At 48.5% G+C, this 11,737-nt stretch overlaps 1 pseudogene; it reads right to left on the bottom strand.

The window, feature by feature from the left end:
* Nucleotides 1-247: 247 nt before the first annotated feature.
* LOC144167867 (uncharacterized) lies at nucleotides 248-3,685 on the bottom strand (annotated as a pseudogene).
* Nucleotides 3,686-11,737: the final 8,052 nt, after the last annotated feature.

The raw sequence follows: 11,737 nt of genomic DNA, 5'->3' as shown, positions 1-11,737 counted from the left end.
TTCGGCACCAAATGTTGAGGAACTGGGCCCCGGGCTATGGCACCGCTCAGAACGCCTTTTATTCCACCTCTTCTTCTCTAACCACTGATGGTGATAGTCCCAAGCTCGTCTTCTTTCCTCAACACCATCCAAGCCTATGAGAGAAGGGCCCTGTTCGACGACATAAAACAACAGCGGTGCGCTGTGATTCTCGAAGAAAACTTCCGAAAAGAAGCAGCCTCAAACCAAAACTGGTCGTTTTGAATAATCCATAGGTGTTACACGAGGAACGGGAAGCAGGTGCACACTTGAAAAATGCTGGTCAAACACCTTCCCCGAAATAATTGAAACCGAAGAGCCAGAATCAACTAACAGTTTCAATTTGACCTGCCCGACTTGAACGTTAATGTGTATTGCAGATGCAAGAGGCTGTTGAACCACAAGAACCTGTGCAGTTTCATCCTGCGACAGGCTATCAGCTGAAACTTCGTGGACAACTGCATACGACCGTTTCTTGTTGCAAACATTCTCAAAATGCCCGATACGGCCACAGAAGAAGCATTTTCTTCCTTTAGCCTGGCAGCGTTCCCATGAAGCGCGATGCTTGCTAGAACCACAACGAAAACAATGCGAAGAATGCGCGTGTTGCTGCAAATTCGACGGACGGCGCTCTCGAGAAGAGGGGTGGTTCCCATGCGTACCTGCCTTATCACGTTGACCGAAAGTGCGAGCGCGCGGCCGTGAATGCGGTGACGGCGACAAACTGTCCTTTGCGCAGGAATGCGCAGATACTGGCTGCACAGAAACAAAAAATTCCTTCATTTCCGCGGCTGCTTGCTCGATTTGACTCGCGAGAGCAACTGCCTTGTCCAACGACAGGGAAGACCCTTGTAACAAAAGACGTTCACGAACGCGATCCGACAACACACCGGCAACAAACTGGTCGCGTAACGTCTCTTCTGGCGATTTAAACGAGCACATTGCGGCGAGCTCTGTAAGAGCGGTCACGTACTCTTGAACCGACTCGCCTGGGGACTGAATCCGGCGGTGACACACTGGGACGAACAGACAGACAACAAACTACATGTAATAAAGCCACACTTGGGACGGTACACATCTGACTCACACAACAGACACACGGAAGTCGCCTTGGGTAGGCTGCGGATAGGGCACACCCATGCGACGCACTCGTATCTGCTGACGGGATCTCCTAGACCCCAGTGCAGCAGGTGCGGAGAGGCCCTATCCGTAGTGCACATACTAATCACATGCAAGGCACTTCACACAACACGACACAAACACTTCAGAGAACTCTACAGACAACATATTCCCCTACATCCATCGTTTTTTCTAGGTGACGATGCCATTGTTTCTGTGAAACGTGTGTTTGAGTATTTGTTAGACGTCAAATTTTTAAACCTCATTTCCTATCACGCATCATGAAATCTGGCCCTATACACCAGCCATGCTCATTGTCGTTTTGTAATTTCACTTTTGTTTTTGCTGACTTTACTTAGTTTTTAAGGTTGCAACCACGGAGCAAGATAAACAGGAGCGCCGACTTCGCTCTCTCCTGCGGGCTCTTAATGTCCACCACTCGTGGAGCATAATGTAGATGGCGCAGCGAATGGTCAAGCGGCCGGCGTTCCCCGTGCGCCGGCGGGCGCGTTGGCGGAACGCATTCCGTCGGCTTTTGTCGTCTGCTTCGGCGACGGTAGTTTTGTGCACGGAGTGCTTTGGGCCTGCGTTGGCGCCGCTTCGCGTTCATTGCGCTCCTCCTTCGCACGGCTTGATTGTTCGACAGCACCTTCTGGGTAACCCGAACCCGAAGGAATTGAGTGGTCGTACGGCACGTCAAAGATACGTTAACGACTGGTTTGCATGGCGGGAAAACAAAATGTAGAGCGCACATATAGACATATGGCTGCTATACAAACACTACCTTTTGCGCAGTGCTTGCCGAAAATGTGACTCCGTTTTGTAAATTTGTGAACACCAATTCGGGTGTGTTTTAACAGGTTTTACAAAAGGCGAAAGGAGCAACTGGTTCTGATCACTAGCGATTATAAAAGTTGCCTCAGCTTTCTCGCCGTTCTCCAACTTACGTCCAAAACAGAGTGTGCCTAGAACACGGACCGGCACTCACACGCTCATCAGAAAATAACAGAAACGCGATAACATCACCCGCGACTGCCCGCGACGTAGCAATCTGCTCAAGATCGAGGCCCTGACAGTGCGGTCTTTTCACAAGCCTTCATTTCACGATATTTGAATTCGTCCGGACCCTATATCTCTGTGGTGATGACTCGCTAAAAGAAAAGGTTTGATGAGCCGGATGTTTCGCTGGTCAGCCGCTTAAAGAAAAAAAAAAAAAAAAAAAAACGCCGCGAACCCTCGTAGGCCGAAAATTGCAGCCATACAAAACACAGCATTTTATTTGGAATCCACGGCGTTATCGACGAGATAACACGACCTTAGAGCGACAGTGAACATCGGGCTGTAAGTTGCGGTATGGGTTACAATGAAGATTGCGTTTGATATTCTTGGGTGCCTTATCAAGATGACAGTGTTTTTGTACACTTATTACAACAGGGCAGCCGTCCAATTCAGTCATTGGCACAGAAATGTGTGTCTCATTGCCGTTTGCCGATGCAGACTCCGGGCGATCCTTGTAAGCATTGTTCGTGCGCAGAAGGGGCATAAATAATTAAGCAGGCGGCCGGAGAGCGGGCCAAGAACAGAGGGTAATTTTTGCGCTGCATTGGTTTGTCGTAAGCAGAATCACGCTAGACTGCATGTTGTGGCGTTTCATATTACTCTTGCTCATTCTTTGGTGATTCTAAAGTCGTCGTCGTTCAGTTGCGTCTTACATCTGCTGGGTTAGTACAATATTTTTAGCGGGTCTTCATAATGTCAGAATAAACGCCCCCCGATAGGGAATAAGCGATCGCCATGTATGCGGTGGCGTGCGATTATCTGCGCCGTCTATTCCGGCTACGCACGGGTGTTTAAATTCCGCGCGTGCAGGCATTCCTCCTGCATAGTAGGACTGGCATACGACAGGCGTCGTTGCGAAAGAAACGACGCCTCTGAGGAGAGCGAAGAAGGGAAGAGCCATGTACAGAGGCACAGCGACGAGAGGGCAAACGAAGGAGGAAGAGAGCAAAGGGAAAGCTGGGCGGCCGGCGGCGCGTGGACATTATCGGCCCGAGCAAAAGAATTTTTCTGGGCCACAGTCGGCGCTCCTGTTTATATCTTGCTCCGTGGTTGCAACCCTCATATATGACTATTGTTTTGGCGCTCTTTGCCCCAGTTGGCCTTGCGCCATAAACATCCAACCATCATCATCATCATCATGAATCCGGCGGTGAAATCGCTGGCGCTCGACGACCAGGTTGCAGGTAGTGTCGAAGTGCTTGGCAAGTGTCGCTAACGCGGAGGCGTACACGTCTGGCGTAGCTGCAGCCCCTTGCTTCTCCTCGGTCTTCTCGGCCGCCTGCGACACAGGCAGGGTGCTGAAAATGCGTTGACCTTCGGGTTCCAAACAGTGAAGTAGAAGAGCCTTGCGATGCTCTGGGGGGAATTCGGAAGCACCGGATGCCAACAGGTACACCTCGAACATGTCGTGCCGTCGTGACCATGGTTGCACGGGGCGACCGGGTGTTGGGAGGAACTGCTCCGGTGGGGTGATGCCGGCGAAAGCCATCGGGTAGGCGTGGCTGGTTGGGTCCCGGGGAATTACATGAGAATGCGGTTCTAAATCCTCGTCGCCATTCTAATGATGGAGTGACGTGACGTTTACACCAGGCGCACGTGTGGCATTCTGCCCTTTAATAGACGTTGCACAAAATATATACACGCGCAAGGACACAGTGTTGCAAACCCAAACACTGAAACGGAAACTGAAACTACATCAATATATATAGGATACAACACTTAGCTTGCGAAGTTCTTTTTTGTAGTGGTCTACACTTCGCTGCCCCAATTCTCAGTCGAAGAGTACGCTGCTTTGCTCATCAATTCCTCCGCTCCACATACACACCTGAGCTTGCCCTGGCCATTCCGATGTGGGAACCGAAAGTACGCTTTGGCGCTGCTCACGCAGTCGAAGTGCTAGTCTTGCGATGCGTGCTTACTGTCGGGTCTCGATGCTTCCTATTGGGTCCATGTTTCCGTTTGCGTTGTCACGAAACACAGGGTCCTCGTAGCTTCAGAATGTCTCTGGTCTGCATGAGTGAATCACGTTGGGCTGCTGTTTGGATCGGGCGCAGTGCGTCTGGAAGCCCCATCGGAAAAAAGTATGGAAAGAATAGGGAGCTTCTGGCGTACTCATATATCAAGCGGTACTAGCAGGTGGCAACCACGACGACAGCATGTAAATGGCCGCAGTCGAACCGCTCAGCTCGGCTGTTGCTGACCTTCGGGATCGGCAGATTCTGCACCGGATGTGCTGGGAAACTCTTCTGTTCGTTTTTTCTTTGTTGCCATAATGTCCTGGCGCTCGGGTGCGCGCTTCAGAGAAGCTGCTTCAGTGCACCCCACAGGTACTGACTGCACGGATAAAGGTTGATGCCCTTTGAAAACGCAAGGCACTGCTGCTTTCTTGAGCCTGCACAACTTGCCGTTTTCCAGGAAGTCCGTAACCATGAAGTGGCTGCTGCAAACGACGGCATTACTCGACGCAAACTTCCAGCCTCTTCTCGAAAAGGTAGCAATCCATTGCTGGCGTGCCACACTGTTCGTTCAAGGAGATACCATGATTCATGGAGTGACATAAAGGGGAGCGCTGGCTGTGGCCCAGAAAAAATAATTTGCGTGGGCCGATAATGTCCCCGACAACGGGCGCCCAGGTTTCGCCTTGCTGTCTTCCTAGCTCCTTCGCACCCATCTTGTCGTCGTGCCTTTGTACGTTGCTGTCCCCTTGTTCGCTCTCCCCAGTGGCTTGCTTTCTTTCCCCGCAACATATGTGTTCCGCCATGTCAAACTGTGGATAAACTCAAACTCAACTGGATAAACGATGAAAAGTGTTAATTTGAGCCAGTATACTCAGTGCAAGCAAAAAAGGGAGCTTGACAAATTTACTGCAGTGTCCCTTTAAACCTGAGTTAGTGGCGGCGGAATTTTCCCTGTGAAAAAAAGGGGGTGATTTCAATGTAGATGCGTGTAGACAAATAGGGAAGGGTTCACCGCTTCGTGTTCGAGACATTTAGCTTGCGATTTAACCGTCACTGTCCAACTGACCACTGAGCTGCGTAAGTGCACGGATTTTACATTATCCAGAAATGTGTTTACAGTTACGAGGATGGAAGTTAAGGTATATCAGAGGAACAACAAAGTTGTGCCTGTCCTTAATAAATGCAGATGATTTTACAGCTCCACTGGTCGTCTGCATTCGGAGGAAGGCATATGGTCTTGCATTTTTAATCTAGTGGAAATGACAGTGCTCAATAATGCAAGGCGCTGCGCGCCTTGCGGTCTTTATTTGATGTCTGTAGTTTACAGTTCTTTAGAATTACTGGTCCCATCATAATAAAACGTTTAGGTGTAGATGGTGTCATGGGTGACTGCAGAAGAGGAATTGTAGCGTTCTTGTTGAGATGATGACCGCACAGTGAGGCCCCAATTGAGGTAAGATTTTATTCCTTCACCTTTCGAAATACGAGCAAAGTATACATCGATGAGAAGAACAGAAAACCGCAGGATAAGGAAACAGTTGGAAATTGAAAATAAAGGTCGCTGAATTTTTTCGGAAGAGTAAAGGTAACCATGATCTTTTAGAAGACGTTAACTGACGCTAGGACAACTAGCAAATATTTTCCTTCCGCTCTCTGTTGGGCCCGTGGCGCTAGATATCATGTCGAAAAGCCTACAGCTACGCGCAGCGGGAAAGCTTGAGATACTTTGCGGCTTCCCGCTTGGGAGCTTTGCCCCAATTCATTGATTTGACATAAAAGTGGAGCCTGGTTTTCGCGAAGAGTGCCACCAATTGGGCGGTAAGTTGAACGGCGTGCCTAGCCAATCCGACACTGTAGTTTTGTGGGCTCTTCCGTATAACTGACACAATTTCCATGTTGCTATCGTGGTGGAGCGCTTCTGTTGAACAACTTGTCAAGGTTTAAGAAGAACCTAAATAAACATCCTGGCAGATACAGTACCCACGTTTGTCCTTAAGCCGCGTGAATTCTGCTGCAGGAAGATGTGGCAAATTATGCTTTGGGCTTACCAGTCCTGCCTTCCACGATTCGCAATTTGATTTCAACAAGAACTTGAACTTGCGACGTATCCAGCTATAAAGAAACACAAGCTACGTGATCGGGACTAGTCCTTCTAGAGTACCCACAGCAAGTACGGCACCATTAGAAATGAGGTGGTCAATGAGAGTCTCCTTAAAACGCGTGTCCTCCTACACGGCGCCATCCTCTATCAATGCTGTCAGCACGCCTTGCTGAGCGTTTCCGCTTGAAGCGGATTTACCAAGGCTCTAAAAACTTAAACGAAGAAACAGTAACCAACAACTGCTGTGGTGTTGGGTGCGTGTTGCAGACAGAGGATTGCCTTGCGATACGGAAAAAAATTCAGCTTGGTCTTGGCTTATTCTGGACGTCATCAAAAACTGGTATCCGACATGTTTTGTTAGTCCAGGAGGGAGATGGGGCTCGCTATGGTGACCCTTAGCCTAACCGCTCTAGGGTCGTCCAAGAGAACACCTTTGCTTTCGGTGTGGAGCTCTCATTCGGCAAGGTAGGCAAGATGTGGTAGGAGTTTCTCCTCAGCGGCGGAACCTGACCGAAGCGCCTCGCCGGGGAATCGAGGCAATATAATCCTGACGAGGTCTCGCATCATGCTGAAATAAAAATTACACGACGGCATTGAAAATGTTGTAACGATTGATGTGAAAAAGTTTGCGTATGAAAGGCTTACCTGAAGACTGTGAGGACTGACTCTGTACTTCCGCACTTCGCTTCGGTAGAGCCGGAGTCTATTCAACACAGCGTCGCTAACAGTTCGTACGTAACCTTCATCTTTTCAAAGTTGTTGGGTTGTACGTGACGAGCAATAACGCTATGCCTGGCTTGCAGGGGGACATTTGAGCCATCAAGTTCAAGAGGTTCCCTTACCGAACGAATGGATATATGCGTAGAAAATTAAGGTATTTCCTAAGCGATTGGTTAAGAAATGAAACAGAAATTCAAGGCCAAGTAGATAACCAACGAGGCTATGCACTTTGTTGCTTTGTGACGCGTTTAGTATCTAACAACGCCCACTATCATGTCTAACATTTTACATGCTGCCGACTCAAACTCATAACGTGTACTCACCAGCCCGGTAGGTGTATCGAATTGAGACTTTAGCCAGACCGTTCCTGATACACTTCACGAGGAGAGGGAAGCCTGATATAAAGTGGAGGGATCTTTTCCCGGCAACTGTACGCTGCAATTTGCATTTGGTGTATTATAAGGTCGCCCGAATGCCCATATAGTCCACATGTTCCTGTTCCACGTGGCTGCGTCACAGGTTATGAAGTCTACCTGTACGCCAGCATTTTCGGCTTGGATCACAGCTTCAATTAGTATTTTATCCAAAATGCCCCATTAATTATTTACATGAGTGACAAAACACACCAGTATTTGGGTGCATTTTCTATTGAATGGCACAAATATAATTATCAGGCCGTGATCTGCTACGTGATGTTCCCTGTCAGCTGTGAATGGGCCCAAATCAACGAAGCCTTCTATGTGGCCAGATTACGTAACGGAGAGGTGTTCGGACAGTTTTATTTCATCTACCAAAAGCCTTCCATCCATCTTGAATGAGTCCGTGGTGGAAGTCTTCCTCTGGATTATGCTGAGGACTTCCTCGCTGAATTCAAACCCTGTTCTGTAGGACTTGAAGTACTTTCGCAGGGTCACCTTGCTTCGAAGAACTAGAATCTTCTGCCTGCGCATGTGTTCATAGAGCTTGGGTCCCTTCATTCTCATGATCATACATTCTAGAATCCAGTCTTTGGAATAGGTCATCCCTCTTATAGCTTTTCTTTTGGCAGCCTTCAACATGTGGATAGCTGCTTGCTGTTGATTTTTTTACAGGTCTTTTATTTGTTGTCCGAACGCTTTATCGGTCACATGAGAATTTTCGGCTCTTATCTGTTGAATTTGGCCTGTCAAAGTTCCCAAGCAGCAACCCAGTCTCCTTGCTTTCTGCATGCTCGATTTCAGCCGCTGGGCCAAGTTCAGCGTTGGCCGTTTGGCGCTCTTCAAGGTGAACAGTGTCGTATGCTGGGCTTTTCGAAGGTAGCGGCAATAAAGACATCGGTTACCTGCAACAGGACTTACAGACAATTAACGCTGGACAGGTTTTAAATGAATCTCATTACTTGCTAAAAAGGGTGCTAGAGGCAATATAAAAACAACGACCTTGTGCATTCAATCCAGCGCAGCCTATAAATCAGCGCACCTACTAAATTTTTAAAAGAATCAAAATGTTTTAGTAGTAAAATGACACACGGGCAAAATCAAATCCTTGGCTTGTCGATCAATATAAAAAAGCTTACCTCCAACCATAGCCTCTCCTTGGCAAGTCTTGCTGAAGACGTCTTCATTTACAACAATGAGTGTTTTTCATCTTGGTGGTCTGTTTCTGGGCTAGATCTGCATATGTATCCTAATGCATTGCTCAAGTGCAAACTTCTGGGCTGTCGGCCTATAGAATAGCATTTCTGGCATCATCAAAGGACTCAATTGTTCTTGGTTTCGCTTCCATTCCACGCAGAAAAGAGGGTGCGACAATTCCACTGAGCGTGCCTTATGTGGAGGACGTGAACCACAGTACTTTCGAGTGGACGATTTTGAACACAGATTTCGTGGGCTTTGTTGTTACATAGATCACCGCAGCCAGGACCCCTGTGTTTAACTTCGTCCACAGCTCCGGGATTACCATGCTTTCTGAAACCACTTTCAGATCAGGTGCCCGAAGAATGGTACCACTTCCTGGCTCGCCCTGTCCAGTGTTTAGTCCCGGCTCTCCTGGTTTGGGTGTGTGGCGAAACCTAGCGGCATCAGCTGTAAATTGTCGGAGCTGATCAAGTGTTGATAGTCGACACTCTTTCGCGAATTCTGGCTGAGGAGCTAAGTGCCGCTTCTTTTGATTTCACGAAGGCAGAGAGCTCTCAGAAGGCAGCAGTGGCAAGTCGGGGAATTTGGTTGGCACCACGTTTGATGTAAGGGCTGGTCTTCCTCTAGGAACTCGTGTTTCACGCCCGTCATATGGTGCACGTAGTGACGATCAATACAACTGGCATCAAACTGCCTCACACACTGCTGAAGTACCCGACAAAGGCTTGCCTGTGCGGTGGAGGTTTCGCTCCCAAGCTGTACGCAGGTGCTCGTGCTTCGCTACCGAGAACAACGAAAACCTTTTGTCAGCCTTCCTGCGATTCCCAGGATAACCAGTCTTGCAGCCCGGTGCGAAGCAGTTGGTGTAGGCAATTTTCCTCGTGTTCATTACACGCTTTCCGTCCTCGTGAAAACATCACTACTGTCAAAGCATTTGTAATGTAAAATGTAGAAATGTAAATGGAACTGAGCTAACTGGTTCAAGTCGCGATGGGTTAGAAAAAAATAAAGGAAGCTCACGCTAATGTGTAAGACTTGAGAGTAGCGAATCTGTACGTAAAATTAGCGTTTTTTTCTCTCTCTCGCCTGACGGCATTGTTTAAGCCTCACCGCTGTACGAGGGACCGCAGCTGGCTGTTAGTATTCCTCCACGTTCCGCTGATGTTTGCCTTGCAAACAGCTGCGCCGTTTTCTATATCCTGGTGGTTTGGGGTCATTTCTTGTAGGAAAGATGCCACGCATATCACGGGCTTGGTTCGTAGCATTCATATTACGTAAGTGTCGCCGCACTGTCCTAGACAGCAACAGCCGGGATTATCATGAGTCACGCGCGGGCGCCCACACAAAGAAGGCATCTAAGGTAACGTCTTGATAACAAGGCCCATGAGAACGAACAGTTTAAGTGGCGCAGACGAAAATACGTTAGCTGTTGATATTGCAGCTCATCAGTCAGATCGCAGATAATACAAATGGCAGGGAGGAACCGAAGGATTCATCACGGCCGTCTTTCTTTACTCCGTATCTCAGTGTCAACCCCATGGATCGTTGGCACGGCATGTTGCAGGCAGTGGGTGATAACGTGTCGAGGAATCGCCACTCCTTAACCGATGCCCTAGCGTGCGCTATAGACAACTTTAGTAGGAAAAGTACTGCGCTCACAGCGGCCTCTGTCCGGTGCAAAGTGCCTACAGCCCACGGTTGTTGTTGTTGTTGTTCCTTTGTTTGTGACACATACCCACTTTGGGGATTGTTCAGCATTGGGAGCTTTTGGGGGGTAATGTGTCCGATTTATAAAACGAAGATTTGGAATAAAAAATTGATGAGAATAATCCCGCAAGAAATATCAGAATTTGTAGAGTAAAAGTGCGTACTCTGCGGGAATTCGGAAGAACATGCTATGCGGGAATACGGTACTGCGCCGCACGTGGCCTCGTGGCTTTCCCATCTGTGGCCTTCCTTCGCGGCGCTCGCACGGGGCGGCCTCTGTAGCATTTAACGTGGTCCCGCGTAATTCGCGCCAATAGCGCCAAATCCTTTCCTAGTGGCGCGCTGCGTTTAAAAAAAAGTTGAGTTAAGCGTCACGTCAACGAGTGGCGAGGGGAGCAATGAGGTTGGTGACGTCGCCAGCGCTGCTGACGTCATTTTTCTGCCAGCGGGGCCTGGCCGCCGTGCGCTCGCTTAAAGGAGCCATGAAGAGAAAACACAAGTTTGGTTCATTCAAAAGATTGTGTCGTTAGAATCATACTGACACCACTTTTAACGTAAACGTCGCTCAAATAAGCTACATAATTAGGAAAAACGGGAATGGTCATGCGACCCACCAGCTCATTTCCCGCAACAGAACCTGTGATGTCACATGGGCTAAGCTCTGCGATTGGCGGAGGCTGGCAGAAGCAGACGCAAATTAGGTAGAGCTTACAAACTAGACGAACGAGCGATTTGCGCTTAAATTTAGGGCACATTCTTTACAAAGCAATAAGAATGATGGGACAAACAGTGGAAGTTACGAAAGCACATGTAAACATAGAAGTACTGATGCGTTCTGCTGTTCGTACTGCGCACAGCATGCTTTGGTTTAGCTGCACGGCACTACGGGGCTTGGGGTTGTCTCAGACGACACTGGCCGATTGACGCAAGCAACGGTGTCTTACGTGACCCCATTTGTCGAGCGAGCACTGTTTCAGGGAACAAATATTTTCTCCCAGAACAAAAACAAGCCAGGTTTAAATGCCGGCAAAAACAAACCAAAGCATCCTGCCCGATCCCGATGTAAAACTCTTTGGTGACTCGATTCCAGTAAAAAGAGAACACAAGTTTCTGGGTGTGGTGTTTGACGAGAAACTCTCATTCATACCCCACATAAAACGACTTAAACAAAAATGCCTAAAAACAATGAATATTCTAAAAGTCCTGTCTCACCAATCATACGGTGCAGACAAACAACTCCTGCTTCGACTTTATGCCGCGTTGGTAGGGTCACGGTTGGACTACGGAAGCGTTGTGTATGGGTCAGCCACAAAAACAGCACTTAAAATGCTCGACCCAGTGCTTCACTTAGGGCTTCGCCTGTCTTGTGGCGCATTCCGTACGAGCCCTGTACAGAGTCTTTACGCAGAGTGTGACAAATGGTGCTTATCACACCAGCG

This window comes from Haemaphysalis longicornis, unplaced genomic scaffold (assembly GCF_048455015.1).
Source record: "Haemaphysalis longicornis isolate Haplotype H1 unplaced genomic scaffold, Haemaphysalis longicornis Haplotype H1 scaffold_2, whole genome shotgun sequence".
Lineage (NCBI taxonomy): Eukaryota > Metazoa > Arthropoda > Arachnida > Ixodida > Ixodidae > Haemaphysalis > Haemaphysalis longicornis.
The sequence above is the reverse complement of the archived record's forward strand: the minus strand, read 5'-3'. Positions and strand labels throughout refer to the sequence as shown.